The sequence below is a fragment of the Aulostomus chinensis genome, chromosome 3 (assembly GCF_037954235.1).
Source record: "Aulostomus chinensis isolate RoL2024-O1b breed Wild chromosome 3, RoL_Achi_v1.0, whole genome shotgun sequence".
Lineage (NCBI taxonomy): Eukaryota > Metazoa > Chordata > Actinopteri > Syngnathiformes > Aulostomidae > Aulostomus > Aulostomus chinensis.
In genome coordinates this window covers 25157522-25171005 of record NC_141322.1, presented here as the reverse complement: position 1 = coordinate 25171005, position 13484 = coordinate 25157522, and the positions used below count along the sequence as shown (strand labels likewise).

Here is a 13484-nt window from a genome sequence, read left to right as displayed (position 1 = left end):
ATGGTCCTGCATGAAAGTAACAAATGTTTGGTTTCCTTTAGATTCTTCTACCCAACAAGCTCCCTGGTTTGAATTCTGCCTCTATTGTAAATGCATCCACAGTTCCAAAGTCATATTCAAATGCTATTTTTATCAATGCTACAAAAACAGATTGTTCCTGTCTGGTTGATAAACGACTTTAGACAATTTATTTTACAAGAGCAGAGCTACAAAATGTTTCCCAGCTGTAAAAACCAACTGATAAGAGAGGCAGGGACATTGTTAATGTCACAGAGGGCCAAAAACAACATCATGGCACCGATAACGCCATGACCAGTGGTGAGCAAACTACTGGGGGAGGATGTAGTTTAACAAACAAAGTGTCTGTTACAGGCCACTTCATGCTGTGATCAATAAAACTGTCAGGCAGATAGGAAAACTGTTCAGTTCAGTATGTGAGTGCTTTTACCTCAACACTACAGAGGGCTTTTAGTAATCCCATCCTCAAAAACAGGAAAAAAGGAACAGATGCAACATGATTCTGCTGGATTTGGGATTAGGACTGTTTGTAGTGGGATAGGACGGGGGCAGAATCTCCACTCCTGTGTCATCCTCACACTATCCAAGCATCCAGACTTCTGTACATTCCTTGTGCTGCAGGGAAGACACTCCTCTCCTCTAGGAATGGTGGGTCTATTGAACGGTTTGGTGTGATACTGCGTTGCACTGGGTCAATTGCTCCACTAATTTATTTATGCCTGCTTTAATACAACATGCAACAATAAGATTATGGAACACTTTTGTAATACACAACAGGTCTCTTCTACTCTTTCATATGTTGTTGTTAGAAAAATGCATTTCCAATGCAAAAAAATATTGGGTCCTATTGACTTTAGATATTAATAAAAATACAAATTGACACAGACCGATATATCACTCATTAGTGTGTTTTGGCTGACATGATCCAATTCACACCATATCACAATATTATATATAAAATACACATAGTATCTGTTTGTAATATGTGCATCAATAGACAAGACAATTCTGCAATTATGTCTGTCCAGACCACTTTATTCAAAAGTTAAGTTTGAGTTAGCTGTATGGCTCTGACCTCACTGCTCTCACTGTCGCCTATACATGGAGAGCAGCACTAGCAGAGACCCTCACGCGGTAGAGAGGAGAGTCTGCGGCATTGACAACACAAGAGACAGTGATTGAATCAGATACAGCATGTAAAGGAGGAGATGGGGAGGAAGTGGGTCGCCAGATAGCACAGAAAGAAAGCAAGGACAGTGGGCAGACTGGAACAGCTTAAATAAGGGGCCTTGAATGACATTTGCCAATAGAGTGCCTGGAGGAGGATCAACAGAGCCAAGCAAATGCATGGAAGGAGATAAGTGGGTGGCCAGCTGAAGTGGGCTGGTTTGGAACAGCTGATCATCAGCTGATATAGCAGGATTGGGATTCGAGCTAAATTTCATGGCCTGCCCACACAAATGCTATGATGAATTTAGCTCTGCTAAAATGTTTTAGAGTAATTACTATATATCAGAAGTACTCCATGAAAAATGGACAAAAGTAGTTGTATACCTTAAGTAAATTTTACCTTATGTAGTTTGACTTACCCGATATATCAATATTTTAATTTTTACTCTCTCATAACTGCATCTACAGCCCACAAGCTCTGGGCTCTTAGAAAAAAAAAAAGCCTGCTATACAATGTCATGTTACGTACCTGTGCCGGTCTTCATCCTGCATTTAACCTTCCATCTAACCCCCCAAGACGTCTTCTCTTCTTCTTCATGTCCTCTTCCCCTTATTTGTCAAGTTCCCCTTTCTCCACCCTGCTGTCTCACTCTTTTCTTTTCGCCTCTTGTCTTCCTCCATCCTTCCCTTGTCATTTTATTTTATCACCTCCTCCTTCCCTGTCCACCTAATCTGTTTTGTCCTCTTTTCCTCAGTCTCTTTCTCTCTTGCCAATGTCTTTCACCTCAGTTTTTATGTGACAGGGAATGAGAGATGGGGGTCAGCTTGTTGATGTTGGTGTGAGTAAAATCTTATCAGCTCATTGCAGCTTTGGAAACAGACGTCACACAAGAACACCTTTCATGTTCCCTCTCCACCCTACTTGGGTCTACATTTGGCTGCCACACATATGACAAGGTGTGCATCTATATTAATACCACCCACCTCTGGATGGCTATACGATCCCGCTTAGGATTTTGATTGAAATACAGTTACTGCATCTGTCAGTTTAAATCTACTGACTGAAGTAATTGTGAGTGCTGCAACACTGTGAAACAAAGAGCTCGGGCAGCACTCTGCTACTCTTCCAATTTAAATTATTGCTTGAAAGACAAGATTTGATACTCACATTTACACTTTATGATAATGATTGAAATTAGCATTGAGCATGGTGATTGTTAGCATGCTTAACTCTAAATGAGAAATCCATGATTGGTTTACAGGTCACTAATTAGGTTAGCTTTATAGTGCTGCTGTCAACAGGCTTGACACAGTTTTCACTCCCAGGCCACATTTGGCCGGTGCTGTCTCGTGTTCCTGAGGTGGGAGGCTAACTGTCTGTTTTTCCAGCATTTTATTGTGTGCGATATGCATGGCGCACTAAAAGGATATCTGCAGAAACAGTAATTGTATGTTTACTATCTGGTAGTCTCTTAGCTTGTTTTTTGCTCGGTCACTGTCTCCAATCTCTGACATCTGTGGAAGAACCTCAATTTGTTGTCAACATACTCAAATAAATAACTAAGGCAGAAGAAGGAGCATTGCTAACACAATGGCGATCACAGAGGTTCCCATCGGAGTGAATTCACTCCCGGCAGACTTGCAGCTAGGAGCTGTGTAGAAACAAAGCCTCAGTGGCCACTTCCTATTGCTAAACCTTTTTGGCTTCCTTCTCAGTCCATGTCAGAGGTCATAATACTGTCCCATGAGCTTGAAGGCATGCTCCGTAAAGACACCTGCTTATCATGAAAGCTGTTTGAATTCACAGCGTCATGAAACCGTGTACTGCAAAGATTTCTATAAAAACTGATTACCTCAATCTGCAGATGTGGTTGATAATCCCAGTGTCATGGCTCAGTGGAGAGTAGGCCTTAACAGACTCAAATGGCCCTGCTGCTCCTGCCGTTATGACAGTGATACATTGTAAAGGTGATGCTTTCTAGCTATTACTGCTATCTTATCTGTCCCCATGCTGGGCAAATGTTTATCAGAGCAATTCCTTGCCATCCATCTCCCATTCAAACATTTCCACTCTTTTCCTCTCCACATTTCCCCTTTCCCAATTTCTGGAAGTACCTCCAGAGACATACAAGAAGCTGTAATTGCATTCTTTTTTTTTTTTTTTTTTTTTTTTTTAATCGTCAATCTACTAAAGGGCGCCCCTCCAATTCCCTCTACTGGAGTCATCTGAATAGCAGAATGGCTGATGAGTCTAGTAAAGGTGTAGCTTGGCCTTAAACTCAGGAATCAAAGCCATGAGAGGAAGTGCGACAATGAAGGGAAGATGGAGAGAGAGAAATGAAGCTAGAGAGTGCATCTGAGGACAAAGAGAAGAAAGGAAGGGAGAGAAGAAGAGGGAGGCAGTTTTATGGAAACCCAAAGAGAGGTTGATTTACAATATGACCTTATTTGCACAGTCACACTCCCCCATACACTCACCAGCTTACAAAAGCAGGTACACAGCAGCATGCAGATACTATTTTTTCTCATCAAAGTCTAACTGAGATATTTTGTTTATTACCAGACCTGCAGAGCCGATGGCACATTGAGTTTGTGATGCGCGCACACACACACACACACACACACACACACACACACACACACACCTTTCTCTCCCAACAATATTTATGTCTGCTTATTTCCCCCCTTCTCCCAATCAAATTTATCTCTCCTTTCCATGCTATTTCTTTCTTGTCTTTTGGGCTGGCATTCATTTGCTAATGTCGACCGCACCCCTGGCCACTGTCAAAGACAAGGCTTTTATTTGAGGACAGCATTTATACAGTAAGGCTGCAACTGTGCAATATAGCCTGACTTTGAAGCTTCCTTAACATAAAGTTCTATAATCATCAGCTAGGATTCTAACGGGACTATAAGTAATCAGAAAACAACTGGCTGGGTATATGTAGTTTGATCTTTTCCTTTCCAAACATAATCTCCTTGCTCAGATAATTAATGTATCACGTTCTTCATCAACACGAGACAACAACGAGTAACTCATCCGTGGCATTTCATATTCTCTGTGTAATTGGGTGTGCTCTTCATGTACTGCGTACGTCCTTCTGTTCTCTCACCAAATGTGGTTTAAAATCTTGGTTTGGCAGTTGGGTCAATGTTGCAAGCTTCAAAAGAGCACATTTCAAAACAAATTAAACAGAAGGCAACATCTAGAAAACTAAAGATGAAATGATTGATTTGCTATGAAGTGCACACACAAACACACACACTTATTTCAGTCATTTTTGGGGTATTTTAGAGTACATGCACTGACATTATTTTCCCTGGAGATTTATCTTTAGGAGACAGCTTGCCAAAACAATGTAAGTTTAAGTTCTGTCATTATCTACTCACCCTCATTTTTTTGGTCACAGGTCATTGATCAATTTCCCTGTTTTTGCTTTAATGTGCCAGGCCAGATCACATAAACCGTCATCTGGTCAAGTGTTCATTGGTGATAATTTGCCTTATATTTTGGGCTGATTTATGTCAGGCTCATCTCTTTGTAACCCATCATCAGGTTTTGTAATCCATTTGTCTTTTGAGGGGGAGAAATAAAGCCCTTATTTTGCAACATGTGCCGTTTCCCCTTGCTTTTAATTGTTTGGTCCATCACAAGAACACTGCTTCTGTCCCTAGTTACACATGCAGTCTCAAATTAACTGGCGTTCAGTGTGGTTTGTGTCCCCAAAAATGGTTTAGGTCATATCCACCCACACGGTGAAAGAAGCAATGAGATAGGATGTGGATGGAGACAAGTGAAGGGAAAACAAGGTGGAAATTATAAGGAATCAAACTGACGAACTTAATTGGGGCTTTCAGGATTTCAAATAACCAATCCATCGCATCTGGAATTGTAGCAGCACCAACCCCCACGGTCAGTGACCATCTTCACACTCAACACAAATTGAATTTAAACTGCCTGCAGTAAAACATGTGGGACCAGCATTTCTTGACTGATGCAAACCATCAGACACCAAGTAACATCCTCTTTTCACTGTCAGAAAGTCTATGTTACTGCATTTTGAAGAGAGATTTACTTCATTTTACCAGCAAGTTCAGGTTGAGTGTAGTCCATCTCTCTGCAGATTGCAAAATTTTCAAAGGGAAAGTGAAAATATGCAAATAACTGTATCCGAGTAAGCTCGTACGCAAGAAAATGAAACAGGAAGACTTTACTATCTAGTATATTACATTTTTTTCCGATGTTCTTTGTTCAGGCTAATATTTAATAATAATAATAATAATATCAAGGTTCAGGTTCATGTTAAATAATAATATTTCTCATTCTCAGGAGTTTGTTTAACACTTTTATTTCACCAACTATTATAAAAAGGACCCTCAAATCTTCACAAGGCCAGGAGAGATGCAAATTAGTTACCATAGTGACTGATTCTGAAGCTAATCGCATCCTTGGCAGGTTTTCGTCAACAATGTGTCTTGTGTTAAAACGTATCAGTGGAGGTTTACTGCTCAAACCCAAATCCTTATTGAACATTGTTAGTTAAAAGTTTAGGTTATTGTTTCACAGAAGTCTTTGTAGCTGAACAATAGTTTGCATCCTCACATTCAAATACTGGGAGTAATTTTTTTCCTAGACAGTGACTCTGTGCCAACGAGACACAAGGTGACCATGTAGTCACTCACTGTATTTCTCACGATTATCACCAAGGGTCAGGAGACTGAAACGTCTGTTGACATCTAAGCATGAAGTCACGCAAACGTCAGGTTCACTCACCATCTTTTCAACTGTGGTGAATTTTCACCCCAGCATGTCTGACAGAGGCGGAAGTTAGTCCTCTGATAAACGTTCTTAAAAGTTTCTCATTGTCATTTTAACTAGCTTGGTAAACTATAGCCATCCATCCATTTTCTTCCACTTATCCTGTTAAGGGTTGCGGGGGGGGGGGGTGGAGCCTCTCCCAGCAGCCTTCGGGTGAGAGGCAGGGTTCACCCTGGACAGGTCACCAGTCCATCACAGGGCCATCACATAGACAGACAACCATTCGCACTCACAGTCACACCTACGGTCAATTCAGAGTATCAATCCGCCTCGTCTGGGTTAGACTGACGTGGGAGGAACCTGGAGTATCTGGAGAGGACCCACACAGACACAGGGAGAACATGCAGACTCCACACAGAGAGATCCAGTACCTTCTTGCTGTGAGGCGACAGCGCTAACCACAGCGCCACCATGCCACCCGGTAAATTGTATGTTGCTTCCAATAAAGTGTTGACAAAAAAACCAAAACAAAACTGGGGAATGTTAACCAATGGGGAAAGTTAAGGAAGTTGTAGTCTCTACCGTGACAATTAAGCTTCCATTTTCACAAGGCAGCTCTGGCCCTGGTATCGTCAGTCTAGACATAGCTACAGAGAAGGAGACAATGTGAACTCAATTACTTGAAGCATTTTATAAAAAAAATGAATACATTTGAATATTAATTCATTCATGTTTTGTTCTTTGATTTTTCACTGTTTGTGCGAGGCACGCAGGCAAGCAGGGGGCACTGCACCGTCGCCAAAAAAAGACATACAATAAGACCAGTTGTTGAGATATTAGGGTAAAACACTGAACCAGTTTTTTTGGGTCTGTGGTTGAGGTTTTGGTGTTTCGTATAAAGGAAGTTAACTACTAGGAAATTTATTGTTTATGTATCTCTGACAGCAATCCATTGCATTTTTTTATGACATGTATATCAAAGATTTGAACAAATCATTATTATTCATCTTTGGTTTCTTTGCCTCGCTCTCTTAATCAGCAACAGCAGGGGAAGTGAGTTCATTCCAGTCTACCGACAATGCAGCTGAGGAGCTGGATTTCCTGTTGGACCACATCTCCTTGGTGTTAACAAGGTACCTGAATCATTCAGTGGTAGAACACGGAGAAAGTGAGACCGACAAGAATATTTTCACACACCTACCCTGATTCTGAAGAAATAATTTACATTAGTCTAATGCTGTTCTCTCCTTTCAGACACGGTTCTATCAGTTCATGAAGATGCTAATCATCAAACTACATGAAGGGATCCCATCCAACCCGTGCCTTTGGGAGAGGAGGCCAACCTAAGAGTTGGACTGCTCTGATTACCAAGTAGAGATGAAGTCCGCATGAATCCAAATTTTGAGTTCATGATAAAAATTAAAATCTTGTTTTCATTTTTCATGGATGCAGACACAGAGGATCTGATTAGAATAGATCAACCAGCTGCGCTGATGTGGTTCAGATGGGGACGAAGAGCTTGAGGGCCTTCAGAGATGCCCAGGCCCAGTGGTCCACAGAGAGATGAGGGAAGTGAGAAGGAGGGCTTCTTACTGGTGTTGCTGTGCCTGTACTGAATAATGCTGTTATTATAGTAAAGTACTGACCACACACTTCATCTCCTGAGTTTTCCTGCGTCATGTAAACACTACTACTGAATGCAGTGTATGTGGTCCGTTTACTGTTTGTTAATTTGCATTATTTAGTGTTTTCCTCTTGAAGCACTATGTCATTTGTGACTTTTTCCTTTTAAAATAAAATAGGACATTGTAATTAACGTATAAATGCTCTATAACATTAAATAAAAGGATAACTATGAAAAGGGCTGCACGGTGGTGCAGTGGTCAGCACTGTGGCCTCACAGCAAGAAGGTTCCGGGTTCGAGTCCCGGCTCGGGCGTGGGATCTTTCTGTGTGGAGTCTCCATGTTCCCCCCGTGTCTGCGTGGGTTCTCTCTGGTACTCCAGCTTCCTCCCACAGTCCAAAAACATGCAGTTGGGGACGAGGCTGATTGAATACTCTAAATTGACCGTAGGTGTGAATGTGAGTGTGAATGGTTGTTCGTCTCTCTATGTTGGCCCTGCGATGGACTGGCAACCTGTCCAGGGTGAACCCCGCCTCTCGCCCGTTGACGCTGGGATAGGCTCCAGCCCCCCCCGCGACCCTTAATGTGTAGGAATAAGCGGAAGATGACGATGGATGGATAACTATGAAAAATCTGAATATGTCCATAAATGACTGTGAATCTGCTTGTGTTCCTCACCCAAATGTTTACTTCACTTCATATTTGAAGAGGGCGATGAAGCTTTTGATTGCACGATAAATGACAAATGTTCAGTTTCAGTTGTGATGTGGCTGCTGGCACTGATGGAGAAGTATTCCCAAAATATTGGACATTATATATTAATATTTCTGATTGAGCAGGATCGTGGTGCAGCTCCAGAATGGAAATTTTGTTGTCTCATATCAGATTAAAGCTGCACAAATAGACTTTAAATGTCACCTAAGCTACAGGCTCCACTTTATCATCCATTAAAGAAATGGAAGTGTGGTATCTGCAGACTCACACTGGACAACAAAGAGCGAGGAAATATGTCAAGTATATAAAGTTTTCCTCAGACTCAAGCACTCCATTTAAAGATGAGCAAGTATTATCCACCAGGCAGGCTGGGGGGGGGGGGGGGGGGGGGTAGATGGGTCACACCTGCACCAGAACACAATCATTCCTAAAGGGAAGGGCTTGTTTGACAAAGTGGATGTGTCTAAACCCCACCAGACATAAACCATAGTGTTGAACCATCATTCACTTGTCAATGTTAAGATGTATTTATCAAGATATTTGATGGCTGATGCTGTATTTATCTCAGGTGCATGAAATGTTCTCCAGACAGCCTTAACAGGATCAAGGCCGTTAGTCTAACACTATTGTTGATAAACTGACATCATGGGGATGGAAAAATGTATTAATTCATTTCAGCTCTTTTCTCGGCAGTATTGTTGTGCACACATCTCTTTCACCTCAACCATTTCTCCATCAAATATGGCAAAGGTGGAGAAAAAAAAACAACAGACACTGTATTTTCATTTTATTTCCATCCCCAGTATCCTAATGTCTTGCCGCCAAGTTAAATAAAGAAAACCTGTTGGAAACCACCCAGCTCTTGCATATTTTATCAAAAAGTGATCCTCCTTGCTCCCTGTATTCATGCCTTCTTCAGACTGGCAAGTACTCATTTGCATAGAACAATCTGAATCCAAAGAGATTTGCTGACACACACACACACACAAAATAATATCTTGGGCTATGGAGAAGAAATAAATGAACTAAGAAGGTCATTAGATCACGTGAAAATAATTAATGGAATTCTTAAAAAACAAATCTATTCTCAAATGGGAACTTTTATTAGATCAGTGAAGTAGTCATTGAATTTCTTCCTCCTGTTGCAGAAAACAGCCTTTTCTGCACACATTAGAAAAAGTAATTACAGAAAACAAGACGATAAAACTGTAGCTACATTCAAAACACAGGTCACGATTAGACTCAGACTGTTTCACAGGGCTTCTCCTGAATCAAGAGAACAGAGGGAGTTTTACTTTCTTTCAAAAATCAGGTTTGGAAAAGCTTGTTGACTACTTATGTTGGTTTGATGACCGGCACCATGTTTGTACCATCTCCAGACCCACATACTATAGTGCTCATTTGGCTAAATGTTGAGATGAATTTATGATTTGATTCCCCAGCTCCACTGGCCAGCACCTCCTACTCTTTAGCATCCGTCTTTCAAGTTTTAATAAGATAACTTTCACCATTTAAGTTTCAATCAGTCAAAGGGGGGAGAGGGAAGGAGGGGAAGGAGAGAAAGAGCGAGAGGGAGAGACAGAAAGAGCGAGCATGACGGCCTCAGTGATCCCGTCCAGCGCAATCTTCTGCATTTTAATGAAGTCCAATCTGTGAGCACACTGTGGTTGCGCACCCTGAGGCGATCACTGCCTGTCTGCGACACAGAGGAACACATAATACGCGACAAGCTTGGCTGGTGGATTGACTGAAAGAGTTTGATGCCTTTGAATCATTCCAACTGTACAGACATGAAAGAGTCGACTTGTTTAATATTCTTTGGTGTGATGAAACACAGTACATCTTTAAAAAGGTGAGAAGGCTCTTTGAGGGGAATGCAGGGAAAGATAGGCTTGTTACTAAAAATCTCAAGGTTCATCTGCTTTGAATGATTATGTGTCTGACACAGTTGTCTGGAACATCAAAAACTTGAAAAACTCAACTGACTTAAGGCTTGAAAACATTCACAGTGCAGTCAGTGATTATCACAGAAAGAACGTTAAACTCCATCTCAGTGCTGGACAGCGACACAGAAGTTGATTTGGACTTTTTCTGGAATTTCATGACAGAATTAACTAGGATTACCACTTTGCGTTTCTATGTCTCTGACAACCAGTCCAGCTGCAGTTGACGTCCAAGTTTGACCAGACGCGCAGAGGTGTCTCCTTTGCCAAAATACAACTTCATCATCCTTCTTTCCCCTCATGGCATAAGTGATATGGCACCAGTGGTTTTGCAGAATATTATGAAGATGACATTTTGGATATAAAATATGATTATACACTGTAAGACATTTACGTGAAATTATGTTTTACTTGAAATGTGAAGTCATCAGCTGTGAAATGGAGAAATTATACTCTTATCACAGAGGTACAAGGCTGTCAGATTATTTTGTAGAACAGGGGAAAAGTAACCTGATCGCTAACTACAAGCCACAAAAACTTTATGAGGGAACATTTTGGTCAATAAATCTTCATCAGCTTAAACAGTTTCACACCTACACCCCAACTGGTGAATGACCTGGATGATGATGACATGTGTGGGGAATTATTGATTGAAAAGTTGTCTAATAAAGCTTGTGCTGCTTGTGTGAGTGTGCAGACTATTTTTTTCCATCCATCCATCCATCCATCCATCCATTTTCTACTGCTTACTCTGTTAAGGGTTGCGGGGGGGGGGGTGGAGCCTATCCCAGAAGCCTTCGGGTGAGAGGCGGGGTTCACCCTGGACGGGTCGCCAGTCCATCACAGGGCCAACACAGAGACAGAGACCATTCACACTCACAGTCACACCTACGGTCAATTTAGAGTATCAATCAGCCTCGTCCCCTCTTGATGTCTTTGGACTGTGGGAGGAAGCCGGAGCATCAGAGAGAACCCACGCAGGAACAGGGAGAACATGCAGATTCCACACAGAAAGATCCCACGCCCGAGCCGGGACTTGAACCCAGAACTTTCTGCTGTGAGGCGACAGTGCTAACTAACCACTGCACCACTGTGACGCCTACTTTTTTACTTTTCAACAATTCTTTATGACCAAATATTTCATTTTAACACTCGCAGGAACTGATTGAAATTTGAAATTTTCTTGAGAGAAGGAATAAGTGAACAATTTCTGTAGGTGAACTGGATCAAATTATAGCTCCTGGATCCTGATGAGGCCGTTGGCAGGAAATTAGCTGTGGTATTTATGGACAGAAACTGAGACAAAGTTCCTTCCAATTCCTCAAGTTCATGTGAAATAGCTGAGAGAGGAACATTTCATTTTCTAGAAGTCAGCTTGATCATATTCTAATTTCGACATAACTTTAGTGTATCTGGATGAAATACATTGACATCATGTATTTAAATTTGAGGGATAATATTCAGGCCATGGAGCTGGTGTGGTTTGGGTTACAACTGAAAGACCCATTCTTGGCTGGTGGGAAGAAAATTCATACAGATATTTGGATGATACCATTTTCATATGCTGTATCCACATAGCCTCCTTGGCAGAGATGCATGCTCTGTTTAGTTTTGGCATTAACACAATTAAATGCTTTTTGGAATTTAACCAAGACAGCCAGAGCAGTCAAGTGGAGGTTAATTTGCATCTGTATAGGCATGTGCAATGATGGATCCATTAAGATGAATCCAGTAGAATAGTTTGAAAGAAATGTGGAGTGTTAAACATATTAAGTATATATACACATTTCAGTATGTCTACGTATGCAAATATAGATATATAATATATATTCAGCAAGAGCAGATATCCGTGTTGAAGACGGTGAGATTGAGGAGTGGTAGTAGTGGACATTATATGCAGAATAAAAAGCTAGATACAAGTATGGTGTTCACACCATATATCAAATATGAACCATTTAGCCTGCAGCAGACACTGTTCACTGTGATGCAAAGATGAGTGGACCTGCATAAACACCCCCAGGCAGCTGTTGGAGAGGGAGAGTTTTTCTAGGAACAACTGGATTGTGTATTTCTTTGCCACAATATCAAAATCTCAACACAAGTGGCAATCACAGAATATTCATATTGCAAGACATTAGTTTTATATTGTATTAAATTTTCAGACTTCTCAAATTCCTTCAGATGAAGTGATCACGATTTTGCAATATGGAGACAGCACCACACTAAATGACTGAAGAACATCCTCTAGCAAGGAAAAAAAAAAGCATTATTTGATGTAAACTAGTGAGTACCAGAAAGAATCCAGGAAAAAGCATCATCGCTCTTCACTCAGATCCCCGCATGAAGCATCATTCAAATAGATTATGAGTGTCGAGGGCTTTTCTCAGCACTGTGGGTGCAGGTACAACAGACACACACACACACACACACACAACTAAAAAGGAACAAGATCATTTAACAATGTTCTACGCAGAAGTGTGTGAGTGCGTGTTCGCACAGGGACCAGCAAGTCCGTCCACATATGCTCTGGCTGCTCTGGCAGTAACACTTTAAGATGTCAACAGTCCTTAAAGAATTTCCCTTGGGAATGAATAAAGTATTCTGATTCCGATTTAAGTAGATGAAATAGCAAATGCATAAGTTACATTTCGCAGTACAGCAGAACATTCAGAGCTGACAGTGATTTTCACCGTCCAACCAAAATCATACATCTATCCTCCTGTCAGTGGGAAACACAAAGGCATCAGAATAGCAGCAGTCAATATTTGCTATTTGTTGAAAGAGATGGTCAATATTAGCTGTGCCTTGATGGGTTTTAAATTAAGCATGAGTAAATTAGCATGACTGCAAACAGGTATATTTGCACTTGAGGCGGCCACATCTGTGTGTGCGCGCGTAATGTGATCAGAGTTAGTGCCTTCGGAATTAGTAATGATCTCACTTCATCGTGATTTGAGGGGATATTTGGCAAAGTACAAAGACAGAGGAAGAACAGAGGAAGACAAATATACACATACACACCGTCTGGAGAAATGCCGACAAGCCTCCATCCATCCATCCATCCATGCGACATTAGTATCATGCAATCCAAAGATTATTTTGAGCTCTAACAAGTGAGCCTGAAAACACACAACACTGAACTGCTTTCGCCAGGTGACTCCTGCTTTCTCTCTCCTCTCTTAAATGCAGCACGTCACTCATACTTGGAAATATGTAAACACAAAGGCCTTTCTTTCATTATGCCTCATCTTTGGCAC

At 41.3% G+C, this 13484-nt stretch overlaps 1 protein-coding gene across 2 annotated transcripts in view; it reads right to left on the bottom strand.

The window, feature by feature from the left end:
- The window catches only part of asic1b (acid-sensing (proton-gated) ion channel 1b), a 153626-nt gene that overhangs the window by 104346 nt on the left and 35796 nt on the right, over positions 1-13484 (bottom strand). The window lies entirely within an intron of this gene.